Genomic DNA, 8,648 nt, shown 5'->3' on the forward strand with positions numbered 1-8,648 from the left:
AATATACGCTCTGAGCTCCTAATTCTTATTGGCACACTCATTCATACATATCTGTTGCTAAGGCATATCAATACTTATCCTAGCCAATAACAATTAGCCAACTCATCAGTTCCAAGAACAATCCTGCCTAGTCTTAGAACTATCAGGAAAAAGAAATGCTAAGTTTATTGTGAACTATATAACTGAAAAACATATATAAACAATAACGTGATTGGATTGTCCAAACTATAATTCTAGGCCATCTTCCCTGGGCACATAAATACAAAAAAACAGATTAGAAGCATTTTACATTATAACAGGGTAGTACTCCATCCATCCATCTTTTAATCACTTATCCTGATCAAGCATAGAAGGGCCTGGAATAGTACAGGATGCATGGCCGAGACACACCCTGAATGGGATGCCAATGCAGGGCAGTATTACGAAATGCTTTTAGGAAGAATGAAGTGATTCTACTTTATTTATTTGTTTTTACCCCCATTGATGACCCCTTTTCAGGAAGAGTGACCCTGTGAACCAACGAGAATCAATGATGATAGGTCAAGAAGAACTTCACAGACATCTGTGAAGGAAGTTACCCATGTTCACCAGCTCTCAGCATCGCAAGGTTTACCTTTACTTGTCAATGCCCCGGCCCATAATAGAGCTGGCCTGGTGAGTCCTTCATCCTCATAGCAACATCAGAATACAGTATTAATGACCAAACGTTTGTTTTAAATAGCTATATTTTAAGAACGGAAAAACTGTGCACATGTAGCATTTGTACACATAAATTGGCCTATTTTTGCTCAACTGGCAAAATGTTATGAAAACTATAAAATGTCCTTAAAGGAAGCTCCGCCTCCCTGCATGTGCATACAGGGGTTGGACAATGAAACTGAAACAAATGGAATAAACTGAAACTGGCCAAAATGGTATTTGAGGTTTTCCTGCCTATATATTTGCCACCTGGTGGCCAATCTTCTTTGATCGCACATTCCATCAGTAAGAGCAGAGTGTGAAGGTTGAATTAGCAGAGCAATAGCACAGCCGTGCATGCAATCCATACATAACGGGAGACTTATCAGAGTTCAAAAGTGGACAGATTGTTGGTGCGCATTTCCCTGCCGTATCTGTGACCAGGACAGCAAGGCTTTGGGGTGTATAGAGAACCATGGTGCCCAGGCTAATGCCAGCACATCACCACGAAGGACGGACAAAAGCCAACAGGAGTAACTGTGGGCGCAAGAGGAAACTGTCTGAAAGGGATGTTTCTGTATATATGAAAAATTGTTTATTACAGGCAATGAAAAAATAGGTTCTCTGTGGGGTATTAAAGAATTATTGGATCAAATCCCAAATCCATCATTAATTGCAGTCCCATTGTCAGAGGACTCAAAGGGTTGGTTGAAGCAAAACCTTGGTTTGGATTTTTACTTTCTGGACCTGAACTATCCACCACTGGGTAGTTCTATATGCTATGTAGAAGTTTGTCTGTATTCATAAACGTTCGCCAGTGTGCCAGTAATTGATGGAGGTCTGTTGTGTCTTTCTTTATGGTACATTGTGAGAGCAATTGGTATAACTTCTGTAATCCCATTTAACTCACCCCTCAGTGGATTTGTGGGCAGTGGTGGCTTAATATTTAGGGAAATGCACTTGCAATTGAAATATTGCTGGTTCGAATCCCCGACCAGCAAGGTCCTGCCCCCATGTACTGCTCCCCGGGCACTGAATTCCCCCTGCTGTGTCACACATGGCTTAAATGCAGAGGACACATTTCGTTGTTGTGTGCTGTGGTGTGTCAACAATGACCGCTGATCACCAAATTTTGTTGATGGCTCTTCTAACAGGGGTTGGGGCATCAGTATGTCTTCTTTCAGAGCGGCTTTGTCTGTCCTGGGGGCTTTATGGGGTCACGAGTCCCACACACGAGTCCCAGCTGTCTTTCAGCTTCTGATTGACTGAACACACCTGATCCAGGTAATCAGCAGTGTGCAGGGCAGGGAGAGCTGGAAAACAAGCAGGGCAGTGGGGCCTGAGGACCGAGCAGGAGAACCACTGGTATAGAATGTCTTTTTCCTGCTTCTTTAGGTTCTTTACTATTATTTATGCTGGTTATACAATACCAGTCAAAACTTTGGAGACACTTACTTGTGGAAAGGTTTCTTTGCACTACTCACTACATTTTAGAATAATTATAAAGACATAAAAAATATAACATAACATGAATGAGACTAAACACTGACCAAAAATTATTAAACAAAAAAAAAAATCAATTGTTGGGGTGGGCAGCTCTCTGGGTTGGGACTCGGAAGGTTGCCTGTTCAAATCCAGTGGACGGCAAATTAACCCCAACTGATCCAGGGACTGACCGATTCTACTTTCTTTTCTGCACCAGTTTCATGAGGTGGCCTCCTGGGGTGCTTTTCCAGCTATCCTGAAGCAGATCCCAGATATATGCACCCATTGTATGAACACTCGTTGGCTGCTTTTCATTCAGTCCTACAAACCCATTTCTGCTGTATTTAGGTCAGGTGGCCAGGTCATGTGACATTGTCGCTCTCCTTTGTAGACAGCTTAGTGTGTCCATACTTTTGACTGGTACAGTACCTTGACAGATCTGCTATTACTGTACTGTAATAATATAACTTGTATGTGACAATCAGCATCATCGCATAACTTGCATGTCTAATTAGTGTCCCTGCTGTTATAATGATTCCCCTTTGCATCTGCTGTTGTCTGGAACTGTACACCACTCTATATGCATAGCAGTTTTTGATAGAACCTTTGAGTATTTTTTTTGTCCTGATAACTCCAAAGCAATAAACAAGGCACAAGACTCAGCCAGCAGACTTCCTGTTTTAGGCCTTTTTCCATGGGCCACAGTATCATGTGGTTCATCAACCACAGCTTGTTATGCGACTGTAACTCCGTCATGGTTCAAACTCATCTCATCCAATAAGGGGTCTTCATCTGCTTCTGTGACCAGTTCTAGGCAGAATCAGTAGCCAGTCATCCTGCCTTCTTCAGCCAAGAAGGATGCTGCATTAGTTCTTGTGTCTTAAACTACTGTCGGAAATGTTCTGTTTTGCTTTTCAGGTACCAGGAATGGCTTCTGATGGTGGTGGAGTTGATCAGTTTTACTAAAGGATATGTAGTATATTCACAGCCTGGTCTTTTCAGCCCATCGTCACATGGTGGTGTTGTCCTTTTATAGAATTAGACATTCGTCTGGGATTCTAGGCCATCGCTCCATAGGAGGAACTTTCTGGGACTCTTTGTCCTAGTGATGAAGGAGATTACCTACCAAGCACCACAAATGGAAAGGGTTTCCCATGTGTGGCAATTTCAGTGCAGGGGCAGATGCTAATGTTCTTTCCAACTGAATAAATGCTTCAATTCTTTCCTGGCACCAGACCAGTTCTTCATTTTCGGGTTCCCTTCTTTCAGCAATCCTGTTAGTGCTGTTATGGCATCTCCTTGAGTGCTTGCTCTCTTTCTCTAGTGAGCTTCCTTCCATGCATGCCAATTTTTTGGCTTAGCTAGACAAATTTCCCTTTCCCCAAATTAGCCATTTTGGGACTTTGGGTGCCCTCGTTTAGAGAGCCTGCAAAATGATATGTAGGGACTCACCATGCTGTCATAATTGTGAGCAAAAGGCCAAATGAATACTGCAAACAGACATAATCTCATTTGTTATGTTTTAAGAACTGATTCCACTAGGAGGGAAAGAACCATGATAAAAAGCTGGGCCAGTTACATCATTCATATTTAAAAGCAATTTAGTTTTTTAATGTGCCTTAAGAATTTATATAAAAAATCCAGCATCCAGCGCTGTGAAAATCGTACATTACGTTTGACCATGTGCTAGGTCTTTGCAGAGTCTGTTATTTACAAAATGTAGATGGAGGCGTAGCCGGTAGTGCTATTGTTTGGCAACCGGAGGGTTGCAGGTTTGAGCCCTGGTTCCTCCTGACCCCATCAAAGTGTCCTTGAGCAAGACTCTGAACCGCAAATTGCTCTCTGTGTGCAGGTTGGCACCTTGCATGGCAGCCTCTGCCACCGGTGTATGAATGGGTGTGTGAATGTGAGGCCTGAAATGTACAGAACTGTGACTACTCATAGGAGTAGGAAAGTGCTATATAAATGCAGTCCATTAAACAATGTTCTCCAGGATCAATCCGGCTTCCTTACTGATCAGTCATGTTTCCTGCTGTCTGATGATTGCCTCTCACAATCCATCTGTTAGCCAGTTGTGTCACTGTTTGCTTAATATTTTGAGCAAGGGTACTGGTTTGATAGGTTACTGTTCCTTTCATTATATGGCATACTGTCAGATCTGTTTTGCTTCACAATTTGTGAATAGAGGCATGCTTGCAAAGTTTTCGACCAATTCAGATGTTGTGGTTGGAGTTCAGTTACTTTAAGTGCTTCAAGTAACACTTCTTCAGTAATTTTAGACTGGATACAGTGCTCTTCTGCTTAGGTCATCATTTTGACTCTCCCCATCATTTTCGTTCCATTTTAAATGGTGAAATGCAACCCAAAAGAAACATGTGTTTATCAATCAAAATAAAGAGGTGCTTAGGGCCAGACTGCTGACCACTGCAAAACAGGACCTTGTGATTGGTCTGTGCTTCCTGTTTACATTAAACCTGTGCTGTTAAATCACAGGCAACGCGAGAACAGCTTAGTTACAAATATATCTCTACAGGCTTGCTCTTAAGTCCACTGGATAGCTTTTAAAAATAATAAATAATAAAAGTGATTTTTATGTGTTTAGATGGTCTCACTCATCAGTACAGGAAAAACCCCTCGCACACTGATTTAAAATCATTTAAAATTCAACAATTTTAAACAGGTATTATTTGCAAGGATAAATAATAATGGCAAATTACGCAGTAAGTGGTGTGAAATGTAATGCTATATCTGGTGCTGATAATGCTGAAGTTGTACATCAACGCTTAGCATCCAAGCAATAATCTTTCTGAGTTCCGGAGTTTTTCTGCCAAGAACATTAAGGGTGACTTTGTTACTTGTACCCTAGTTTTTGGCTTATTGTAACTGGCAATTACCTTCCATTCGGCTTTGTGGCCCGAATGTAAAAAGAAAATGCTGATATTCACCATGGCACTTATTTTCAGTGAAAGTCAAATGTCCACTTCACTGGGAAGGGAGCAGTAGATTAAGGAAAAAACATTGAATTACATTATTTCCATGCATAAATACTCAAAATGAATGGAAAAATGAATCCAAGAGAATGGTGTAAATGAAACAGGACACAGTGTCTCAGGGAATAAATAGTGCTGTACCATCACACCTGCAGGGCTGAGGGTTTGATCGCTGACTCTATCTGTGTGTGTGTGTGTGTGTATGTGTGTGTGCATTAGGTTTATATTACCATTACGGTATGTTAAGTTCCATTTGCTCATGATGATTACCATTATCAGTGTTATTTTTACATTGTGGGGACCATTTTTTTTCAGGTTCCCACAGAGATTTGTGAATGCAATCAAAAAAGTAAAAATGTTAATATAAGAGTCTCATATTTTGTTTGGTTACTTATGGTTACAGTAAGGGCTGGATAGGGGTTAAGGTCGTCATGTTGGGGTTAGAGTTTTCCGCAGAGGAAAAAAGGAGGGTCCCCGCAAAGATATAATTACAAACTTGTGTGTGTGTGTGCGTGTCCATGCGTGCGTGTAGTTTACACCTTCTCCCTCTGTTTCCTCCAGTCAATTTGGCTTCCTTGTGATGTTTGAGAATATGCAGTTTAGGTTGGTTTTGGTTCTTGGGATCACTTGCAAACACAGTGTGACTGCAGAAGTAATATGCAAGACAGGTGGACAGAAAGAGGACATGGGTTTCATGGAATCATGGTCCCATTGTCATATCGATAGATAAAATCAGCATTACCATTATTAAAATAAGCAATGTTGTGTTAGAAGGCTTTTTTGGACTGCAATTAAAGTATGGTATTTATTAATAAAAGTGTGGCTGCATTTGGTTCTTGGACTGCAGTGTAAAGATTTCGTAGCGTTACTGTGGTCAAATCTACCGGCGACTTGTTTATAAGACCTAAGCCCACTCCAGTAGTCTGTTCCAGCACTGATGTGTTAAAATACAGTTAACTGATTGTCGCCGCAATGAAAATTAAAAAGGGGACGTGTAACCCATGTAAGATATTGGGGTTCTGGGTGTGAGTCACCACATTCACATATTCCAGTAAAAAGATGAAGGAGACAGTTTCCATTTCCGTTCCACGTTTCCATTAAGTGGGAGACTGCGACATGCGGGTCTCTGCTCCAGTACACTAGCTGGAATTGTCCCGTGAACCAAGGGCCCTCATAGAACAATGAGAACCCAGTCACATGAACATAAAAAAAAAAACATGTTTATTGCAAAACAATAACAATGACTAATAACTGCACAGATAATGCATCGGTACATTTGTGTCGGATATGTGCGATGTCTGCAGATGATTTATTGGGCAGCGTACTTTATGGGAACAACGGCTTTTTCTGAGTTTCACCGTATAATACAAGGAACTATTGTAAAGTCATTTTTAGCTACAGGATAATGGCAGAGTGTTGGGGGAACAGGAAATTATGTATTTTGAGGTATGAGAGATTACGTTTAAAATCTGCACACAGAGAAATAAGCTTCAGCTACCCCCACTGTGCTGGGTTTAGAAATTCATAAAATAAAATCTTTGTCAGATAGCATGTTAACGCGCAAATTATCATATTTCATTGAGTCAATCTTTTTTTTTTTTTCTAGCAGATTCTCAAAAGAAATAAAGCACTGGGTTGTGTAGATGCCACAAAATCCAAATCATCATGCAACATCTTGTGGTGAACATGCTGTGTTTTGTCTATCTTACATTTGGATAATGTGGCACTGTTTTCAAAAATATCAGTTTTGATTCAATATTCTTGAAAGCTATACTTACATCTGAACAGTCAAGTGAAAGATCATCGAAACATATACAAAACGTTCGCTTTTAACCCTCACGCAAACACAACTTTAATATAATAATCTTGTATATAATATCTCTAATATGCCACAAGTAACTGCATGTTTCACCCAAAAACAACTATTGTATTCTAATAATCCAGAGTATTTCAGTATTTTCACTGATATTTCATGGCTTTAGGAAATTAAACAAGGAATACGTGTATCTTTCGTGGCTGTACCACTAAGAACGGGAATCTGTCACTGCTACAGAAATGTCATCTCTTAGTGCATGTAGCTAATTGTCATTGTCATCCAAGGTTGCAATTCTTGGTCGCGTTAATACTATAGCTTTTACCTGTGAGATTCATTTCAGCAAACGTCAAAGGCCGACTCCTCTCTGGACCTTTGCAGCTATGCTGGGGGGTTGCGCCATGGCAGTCCTGCTGCAGAGGGGGGAGTGTAGGGTTAACCGTTGGCTTGGTATGTGGGGTGGCTTCATAGGAATGGAATGTGTAGTGCTTGTGCAGTTCTCCTATTCTAGAGCCCCGCAGCACTGACAAAAACACACACATGCCGAATGCTAATGATTACTACAACTAAAGAAGAGATGCTAATTACGCTAAGAGACGCTAAGTGTCTTATATGCTGCGGATACTAGCTCATGCTGACATTCTCTAGTTTTTGATGACACAAGAAACATGTATGATTTTTTTCAATGCAACATCATGAGAAAATGGCACTCAACATACCATAAGTTTCATAGGGGAAAAAATGTTAATAAAATACTGTCCGCAACAACCTTATTGGTACCTGTGTACTGCACGATATTGTCGTGATATTGTATTTGCTGTCCTGATCATTTTTTTCTTTGTTTTTCAACTAAATAAATGTTTTTTTTTTTTTGTAGCTAAATTTTAAGATGCTCATGTTCAGTGTTCATTAAACTTATCGATCTAATAACAGCACTTAACTGCCTTATTTAAAAAAAAAACAATAAAGCAGAAATACACTTTGATCCAAACGTTATAAACAGCGAGGCTGCCAGTTGTTTTTGGTGCGTCGACAAAAATTCTGCAATTTTCTAACGTTGTTCATACTGAATGAGTCACTCTGCCGATGTGCGCCTTTAATCTGAAAATATTGGAAGTAATTTGGTCCTATTCACTATGTACCCATTTCATGTTTTCGTATATGGTGGCCGCCTTGGGAATGTTTGCCATTACCCTTTGTAACCAGTTTTAATCTAATTATATTACCCCGACCCCTCCCCACCCGTCTGCTCAGCCAGAACCAGATGAGTGCCTAATCCTGAACCTTAACTGCCTGTTTATTTAAAGGATTTCAGTGTAAGCCTGCGGAGGCTCACATTCTTCTTCTGGGCACGTCATTGATTCAGGACAGAAAATTCAGAAAATCACTTCCCATATTGAATTATGGGTTTTTAAAAAAAAATGTATGAGACATTAAGGCAGTGACATAATACTTGCAGTTCACTGTGCCTCACACACAAAACAAAAAAAACTCCCTCCATAATGTGACTAGCATGAGAGACCCAGAATTCCCTGAATGTTAAATGAAACGAAGCATCGTTGCTGATCTGTAGCGGGTGGATGCATGATTGGAGGGATGCATTTTCTTCGGTGTGAATGAAGACCTGTGCTCAGACCAAATTCTGGCACCAAGGTCGTTGTGCCCAAAGCTTTGTCACGTTG

The sequence above is a fragment of the Brienomyrus brachyistius genome, chromosome 8 (genome assembly GCF_023856365.1).
Source record: "Brienomyrus brachyistius isolate T26 chromosome 8, BBRACH_0.4, whole genome shotgun sequence".
Classification (NCBI taxonomy): Eukaryota; Metazoa; Chordata; class Actinopteri; order Osteoglossiformes; family Mormyridae; genus Brienomyrus; species Brienomyrus brachyistius.